Here is an 8,288-nt window from a genome sequence, read left to right as displayed (position 1 = left end):
ATTGGTGCAAACTGGGTCTGTTCAACCAAAATAATACCACTTGGGTAGGTTTTTTGGCTTTTCATTGTTTGGGGTTTTTTATTCAGCTTAAGCCAGATCCTAAGGCCTACTCATTCAGAGGAGTTCTGGATGGAATGGCAGAAAAATGCATTTGAGTATAGCATATGTTACGATGACATCTTTTATGTTGGGCAACATATGTGGCATAGCCACAGAAAAGCTCATGCAGGGGAGAGAAAAGAGATGTGATTTCCTGAGTAAGGTGGGCATGGACATAATGTTTTCTGCAGAAGCTATGGAAAAACTTATGTAGGAATGGTGCCCAGGAGAAGGTGGGGTAGGGAATGCCCAGGAGAAGGTGGGGGAGGGAACAGAGTTACAGACAGGCACAGGATGTTCTGCATCAATGCCCAATTTCCCCAAGGCCCCGTGGCAGGGCAAAGGGATTGCAGAGCAACCTGGGCAATTTTTGCAACCTCTTCCACAAGTTGTCCATTTAACAAAATATTGTTTTACATAGGGATTTTTACCAGCTCTTTTCATGCAATTTACACACCTATTAGATTAGGTTCAAGTTTCACTTGCATTCATGCTGTGTACAGACAACAAGGGTAAACTGTCCAAGCCTACATGCTATTCTGCACATTAATTAAGATCCATAGCAGCCTAACAGAGCATGCTGGTTGCCTGGCTCCTACTTGCTACCACGTTCTCAGCATCACCATGTAGCCATAGAGGGGAAGGTGTCTGTTAAAAGGTTCCTTTTTCTAATTGAGGGTGAAGCGTCCTGTCCACAAAGGAAGAATGCTACTGCACAGAGGCTCTGTTTCCAGAGCTAGATTGTTCAGTAGAGCATTAGTCCCTGGATTATTGTTTGTTCTTAAACTTTGAAATCCTCACTTACTCAAGAAACTCAAAGTGTTAGGAACATGCTTCATGTTTCAGCAAATGTACAAGAAGTTCAGGGAACTGGCTACCACATTAAACAGTTACCCTGTGGCCTGCACTCTAAATGAAGAGGAATAACAGAGGTTATTGAAAGTCGTTCTACTTTGTCACCGAGCTACTGGAGCTGCCTGAGCAGCATTGCTTGCTTTTTGGAAACCCTAGAGGAGAATACGACCTAAGAACAATCATACTTTTGTAGTCCAATTGTTCCTATGCTTTAACCAAAAAAAAAAAAAAAAAACTGAAAGGAAAAAGTGATCAGGGTAGTAATATTGTACAATGTGGCTATGTTTTAAAGTTACTCAGAAAGTCTATATATTGTGACATTGCTTTCAGACACAATAGAAGGCCAGTTATTAATCCTGCAATTATCCAGCCTTATCACTGCTATCCACACAGACTGGACTTCTAGATGATATTGTTTTCATTACAGTGACCAAAATGAAATTTAATTAGAGGCTCATCTCTCGAACGGACAATTGAAAAATTTAAGGATTAGGAAATTAATCCTAATACTTAATTACAATAAGGTATTTTGCCATTTTGGATGAGAGACTTTTGATATTCTAGGTAGCTCTTCTATTAATTCACTCTTTAGTGGCTGTAAAGCATGATTATGGGAATGAGGAGAAATGCTGTTCATGACATTAAAAAGCATATCCTTCCTGTCAGTTCTGAGCATGGAACAGGAATATCTAATCAAAAGGGTTTGCCCTGGATCATATCAGTTCCTGGCTGCAAACTCTAAATCCACATTGTAGGAGCAAGACAAAATGATCTACAGGTAACAGAAATGGAAAAAATGAATTGATAGGGAGATCAGACTGTGACTAAATGGAAGCAGTGAGGCTGAAAGGCAGCATTTTAATAAGGAAGGCTTTTGTATGGTTTTCAGGTACAATCGGGCAGATTTGTATGAAACAAAATTTCATCCTGGAGACTATTTAAATTTCATTGATAAGAATGCACTTCATTGCTTCATTTAGAAACTTCCACTGTGGCTTTTACCCCCTTATTTCTTTGTATAAAAATAAGAACCATCTGTAGGGAAAAAAAATAAAAACCCACACAACTTGTTTGTGTGACTGCTTTGCTGTTGTTGTTTAGATTTCTAGGAAACAGATGCATGTTTCTCATTTGGGGAAAGCATACATCTGTTCTGCCAAATTCTCTCCAGAAATTCTTAATTTTCTAGTAAGAGCTCATTCAGCTACATTTGAAAATAAGAAACTTTTCCTCCATCATCTGTGTACACATAGATATGTTTCAAGGAAAGATGGTCATTTGGACACAGTAAGGAACTGTTTTCTCAGCAAATCCATAAGTGTGTGCAAAATGCTATATAATAATTTAGGTGAGAAGAAAAAAAGAGAAGGTAACAACAAATTTGCTTCTGTAATATGTGGAAGATTACTAGCACAGTTGGAACTCTTACAGTCCCAAATTGAAGAGTGGCATATAATTTAACAAGGCAGAAACCAATAAGGTTGTATAGAAATTCATATGTAAGGTTTAATAAAAATATAATTTTGTCTACGAATTACTTAAACCAGTGAGTGGAATTCTATAGTTGGAGTATTATTCTCTTTTTTGGTTTAAATATTTTTTTGGGATGTTATCATTCCGTTACATTTACAGATCTTCTCCAGAAGGGGAGCAGGGCAAATAATTTCAAGAGCTCTAAATGTTAGTCTACTTTTGGATCTACTTCAAAACATTACATTGTATATTTTTCCATTGCTTCTTGTTTTGAAAAGAAACAAGAACTACAACATAACTGTTGCAGTTATGACTACACATGATTCATGTTCATATGTGCCCATTTCAGGGTTTGCATTAAAGTATCCTGCATTAAGGTATCTTCCTTTGCCTAGGGGATTTTTATCTCCAGCTTAGAAATAGAAGATGAAAAAATGCATAATCAGTAGTCAAATCCCAGAGCAGAAGGAATCTATGAGTACATCAAGTAGAGCAAACCTATTAACTTGTTCACCTTCAGGGATAAGATCCTACAGTAGAGATGCATTTTGGAAATAAATTCGAAGCAGGTGGACAGAGCAGCAGGAGGGCAGTATCAGGCTAATACAGCAGGAGGGCAACACCAGCCTGTTGGAAAACACTGAATCGTATGGACTGTGGGGAGTGCATATTAGAATTGCCAAAGTGACTATTTCCTACTGCAGGTCTTAAATAAATTAGACCTGCACAGAAATGCGGGCAGTGATATCTCCCCACATGGCACAAATAACAATGGGAATGAAAGTTGCCCATGTGTGCTCCTGTAAAGCTCTGAATGCTCAGGTGGAGTGTTGGTTCAGTCCTATTTAAGCTTGTCGCTGTCAGTGAAGCCTGTGGCCAGATGTAAATGGGCCCATAGGTATTCTTCAATGTTGCTGGTATTTTCTACAAAGCAGTGAGTTTCTTTCAGTGCAACAAATACAGCTCCTTCTTCTTTATATTCCTCTCTAAATCCAGTACTGATGCCATCAGGTGGTGGTGGTGTGGGATGGGTAGGAGATGAGAGCTCAGCAGGGAGGTCACGGTTTCCTGAAGGAATGACAGGGAGAGACATTCCTAAATATATACTAGAGAGTGAAAAAGCTGTGCTGAGCTCCTGCTGCAGCTTGTCCAGTCGAGGCACCCTGCAGCCTCCAGACATCCTTTCCCAGGTCACAACAGGGACTCTGTTTTCCTTAGAGCAGCAGATATAAACAGCTGCCTTGAGGTAAAAGTGAGTCTCCAAGTGGCAATACAGGCATGGAGATTTCTGTGCAGTGCCAGCCTAACCAATAACACTTCAGAAAGGGGTGGCTTTGTTCAGACCCTCTGCTAATGGAGTCAAAATGGGCTTTGAGTGTACTACCTCGGACGCTACTTGAAGCAGGACTGATCCACTCATCCTCAACCTTTATCAGTCCAGGACAGTCCCTGGCTCCCTTGATTTGTCACACTAGCAAATGTGTGGCTGCTTGCACTGGAGTGCATCAGTTTGTCCATGTACCCACACCTCTGCTGCTCTGCTTCTGGAGGTCTGGGCTGTTGGCTGGTGCTCCTTGGGCAGCCCTTGGCAGTGGCTGTGCCTGGATGTTGCCCACCTGCTCGTCTGTCCAGAGATGGCTGATATTCCACCTGCTGTCACTCTGGCGGTATCGTTTTATCTGTCAGTGGCAGCTGGCCTGGTTGTGGGTTGATTTGTTGCATTGAGTGTTTTTTCTCCCGACTGCATACCTTAGGCTACAAATTATACTCCGAATTTTCCATCCCACAAGGGTGCAATGGAAAGCCAGTTGAATGCAGAAGAAATCTCCTGCTGACTTCAATGGGACACTAATCACATCCCAAATCACTGATGCTACAGGGTTCATCACAAAGTTTAGCTCTTTGCTCAAAATACTGCACATCTGAGAACAGTTTCCAGCAAATTATATTCTTTTGGAAATGTTCCTGCTCCCTTATTGAGGCTTCTTAGCATTTGTGCTTTTAGGCCTCACCTCTTCTTAAGAGCCACTCTTGAGAATGTATTTTTAGCAATTTCAGTCTGAAGAAAATTCCTCCTGCTCCTAAAGTGTCCTGGTCTGCCTTTCATTCCATTTAACCAGTGGAAATGGTTTCTTGCTGCTGAAGAAATTGTTCTTTCAAGGCAGACATCCTCCCTTTAGTCTCCTGAGAATGGAGCTAAATTCTTGAAAGAGCAAACTTCTCCACTGCACCTTTTGAGAGTCGCTGGAGTTTCCCTGGGGTTCCTCTCTGTCCTCCCAGTAGATTACACAAATTAGTGAGACATTCAGCATTTGTAACTCTATCTTCTTTATTTCAGTACCTCACAGAGAAGCTTGAGATACCAAAAGAGTCTGCCCACAGCTGAGCCCACAGCAAGATAAGGTCCCTTAACATATTCCATATTTATATTTCCCAGTATTTCAGTGTTATAGGATTTGATTATACAACGTTGTACCACGGGTACGTTTGCAGTGACCTTCTTGTTCTTTCCACTCTAATTAGTGGAGCATCAATATTTGTCTTCTAACCATGGATTTAGTAGAGGTTTAACTCAGCCATAAATCATCATCTGAAAACTGACATCAAGTATTTTAGTGAAGAAACACGTTTTTAAAACTTTGCTGTAATGAGTTTGTTGTCAGCTGCCACATGCAGATGCCAGCTACTCCCACTTGCAGCATCACAGGCTACACAGAAAGCAAAATCCCTTACAAATTGAGGTTATTATGTCATACTCTCATTTGTGAGGACATCATTTCCTAGAAGTCTCTACTTTCAGAACACCTGACGAATAAATACATTCCCTAGCTAAAAAAAGGAAAATCTCCTTTGCAAATAATTGTGATGAGGTTTGAGACTTTCAGTTGTTACAAGTAAAAAAGTATATAGCAATTGAACATAACAAAGGCAATTTATGCTAAATCAATTTTATGTTCAAAAAAGCCATTCAGGAATCCTCATTGTTAATCTTCCAGCAAAAAATGGCATGGGCTTTTGGCTTCTGCTCCATGATCTGCTTTATTTGTTGGGGTACACACTGTGTCTCAAGGTCATCAGTTTTAAAAGCGTTCAATTGTCCTTAATGAAGTCTGGTTGTTGAAATGCACTGTGTCCACATTGATATATTTCCTATCATGCTGAGGTTTAGTTTGGGGTTTTTTTTGCTTGGGAGTTGGGGTTGCAGGTTTTTTGCACTGCAAGGTTTTGCTGATGTATTTATTAATTAAAAAAAATGTGTATGACAATGGTATCAGGTAAAAGCCCCAAATTGCATCCATTTTTAAGACAGGAAGCCCATTAAAAAATTAAGCCTCTACAGCTGGCCTACTGTGAAGCTGATCTGGAGAGCAAAGTCACCACAGAATTGATCTATAGCTGTCAATAATTACTGGAGGTTCTGCAGAGTGTGTGACTTCTTTGGTGGTTACACATTTTAAATGCGTCACCTCAGGAGAAAAGGGTCAGCTCTGCCAATTCTGTGAGAGATACTTGCTGGGAATCCTGTGGACACAAGCTCTAGCTCATCCATGCTAGTCAAGAGTAAAATTTGGTAGTACACTCCTCAGATTAGACTAAGGAAATAGGATGAAGGAGTTACAAACTAAATTTAATGAGTTAAAAAAACCAAAACCCCAAAACAGTTTAGGCTGAAACCTTTCCTTTTCATAGAGCTCCTAAAATGTAATGGGTGACTGAGGGATAGAATTTCAAAGTCCCTTTCTTCAGCAATAGGTTGACTTTATCATTGGAAAAATATACAAAGTTCAGTGTAATCGAAGTCAGGTTTAAAATAAAGTGGGTCTGCTAGTAGAAAATCAAACTTTCTGAAATTGTTCTTTTTTAAAAGCAAACTGCCTCCAAAATATTGATTCTATACTTAGGGGGAAATACAGAATTCTGAAAAATTGAACAGGTTCAAAGGCCATTTTAACCAATGGGATTAGGTATGCCCCTTGATTTCTAGATATTTCCACAATGAAAAGAGTAGAAAACAGAGGTGCACTACAATCACTGATGAATGAGAAAGAAAATGAAAAGCAGGGCAAAAAGTCTCATACACAATTGATAAAAAATTTACCTGCTTCACCCAACACTTCACTATTGACTTTATATAATGTGGAAAACAATCATAACAGAAATAGTAATATACACTATTGATAACAGAAAGCAGCACAAATTGAGTGCAAACAACATGAAAAGAGAAAGTCACCAGTCCAGTTAGTCAATAAAGATCATGGTTTTCAAGGACCATGCTTGAATTCCTGTTATTAATCAGGCTCCCAATTTACAACAGATGATATTGTGCAGCTGGTGATTGATAATCCTTCCAGGCATAATGTTGGTTCTTCCCTGAACCATGAAGATGCAGCTTGTATGTGTTTGAGAACTCATACATTGGTGAGCTCCACAGTTCACCAGCTGCCCAAATTACTTTCTATTGAAAAAAATGCTTTTATCTGGGGGGAGAGGAAGAACAACCTCATAATATTTCTCTGTTCTTTTTTTCTTTTATTTTTTTTAAGATATAGGGGTAAATTTGAAACACTTTGAACATAAAAGTGAAAGCTATTAGAAGCAATAATGTTGCCAGAACACAAACATCTGTCACTTGCAGATATCATCCTGTAAACCCATCTAACTGTATCTAGTTTCCCTTCTGGTTGTATCAGGGTAGCTTCTGCATGACACTGATTTGAGTGACAAACGTCCAACTTGGAACAGAACTACATGTATTTATATTTGTTTACAGCACCTCATCACTCCTGAGAGATGCAAATTTTAAAATTTACTTTTATTGAGAAAAGAAATTATGAGGAAAAGGTTGTTACCTTGGAATGCAGAGTCAAAGTTATTGTAGGGCTCTGGCTTTCATAAAAATTTTACTAAGTTTTTAAATTGTCTAATGAAAAAAAGCATGAATAATTTAAATGGAGACCGCATTTTCTATATTAGAACCATACTGTACCAATACAACAAAAGAGACAACACTTGAGACAGCTTAACTTAATCCTCTTCCTCCCAGACTTTGATTACAATCTTCAAAACTGCTACAGAACCTTTATATTAAAGGCAGATTTCCCCCTATCTTCCTATTAAATTATTGTTAGATTATTAGAGTGAAACCTCAATAAGTTTAATCAATGAGATTTTAATTTTTATATGTGGCCTCAGCAATATAATGAAAATTGGATAATTATTTAAACTTTTAGATATATACCAATGGAAACTTACATTCCAAGACATTAAACCCTTCCTATGTAATTTTTTAAATTTTTTTTCATCAATTATAACAAATTAATTCCCAATTCTGATAGGTCTGTGAAGAGTCAGACAGTTTTCTTTGTGGTAGGGGCATGACAATCCAAATGCTCACACTTTTAGTCCTATTAGAACATACCTGTATTTTCTTTACAGTGTACCAGATGTAATGGGTCACATATCCCCTATCAACAAAGATTTCTGCCCAGAGATCTGCAACGTAGGCAAAATGTGGTCCTTTGCCAATAAAACTATTGCTCCCTCTTTAACAATACCAATCTGTAAGTTGGCATTTTGCATTACGTGCTCATTTGTCAAGCAGTAAATTGATTTGTTCAAGAGAGAAAGAGAATATTGTGCAACCTAATAATCCTGAACTACTGTAGTATATGACAGAAAAGTTTAGGTGCTTATTTTCCAAAGGCCACACTCTCATTTTAAATCGGTGCTCTTTGACCTGAAATAAAAAAGAAGGGGAAAAAAAGGTAATTTCTACCTGATCAGTGTTTCCCTATCCTGGGCCCTCTAATCTGATGTCCAACAGGTAATCAGCCTGATCAGATGACTTCTTTCAAAACTGC

Source organism: Sylvia atricapilla, chromosome 9 (assembly GCF_009819655.1).
Source record: "Sylvia atricapilla isolate bSylAtr1 chromosome 9, bSylAtr1.pri, whole genome shotgun sequence".
Classification (NCBI taxonomy): Eukaryota; Metazoa; Chordata; class Aves; order Passeriformes; family Sylviidae; genus Sylvia; species Sylvia atricapilla.
Note: the sequence above shows the minus strand (reverse complement) of the source record.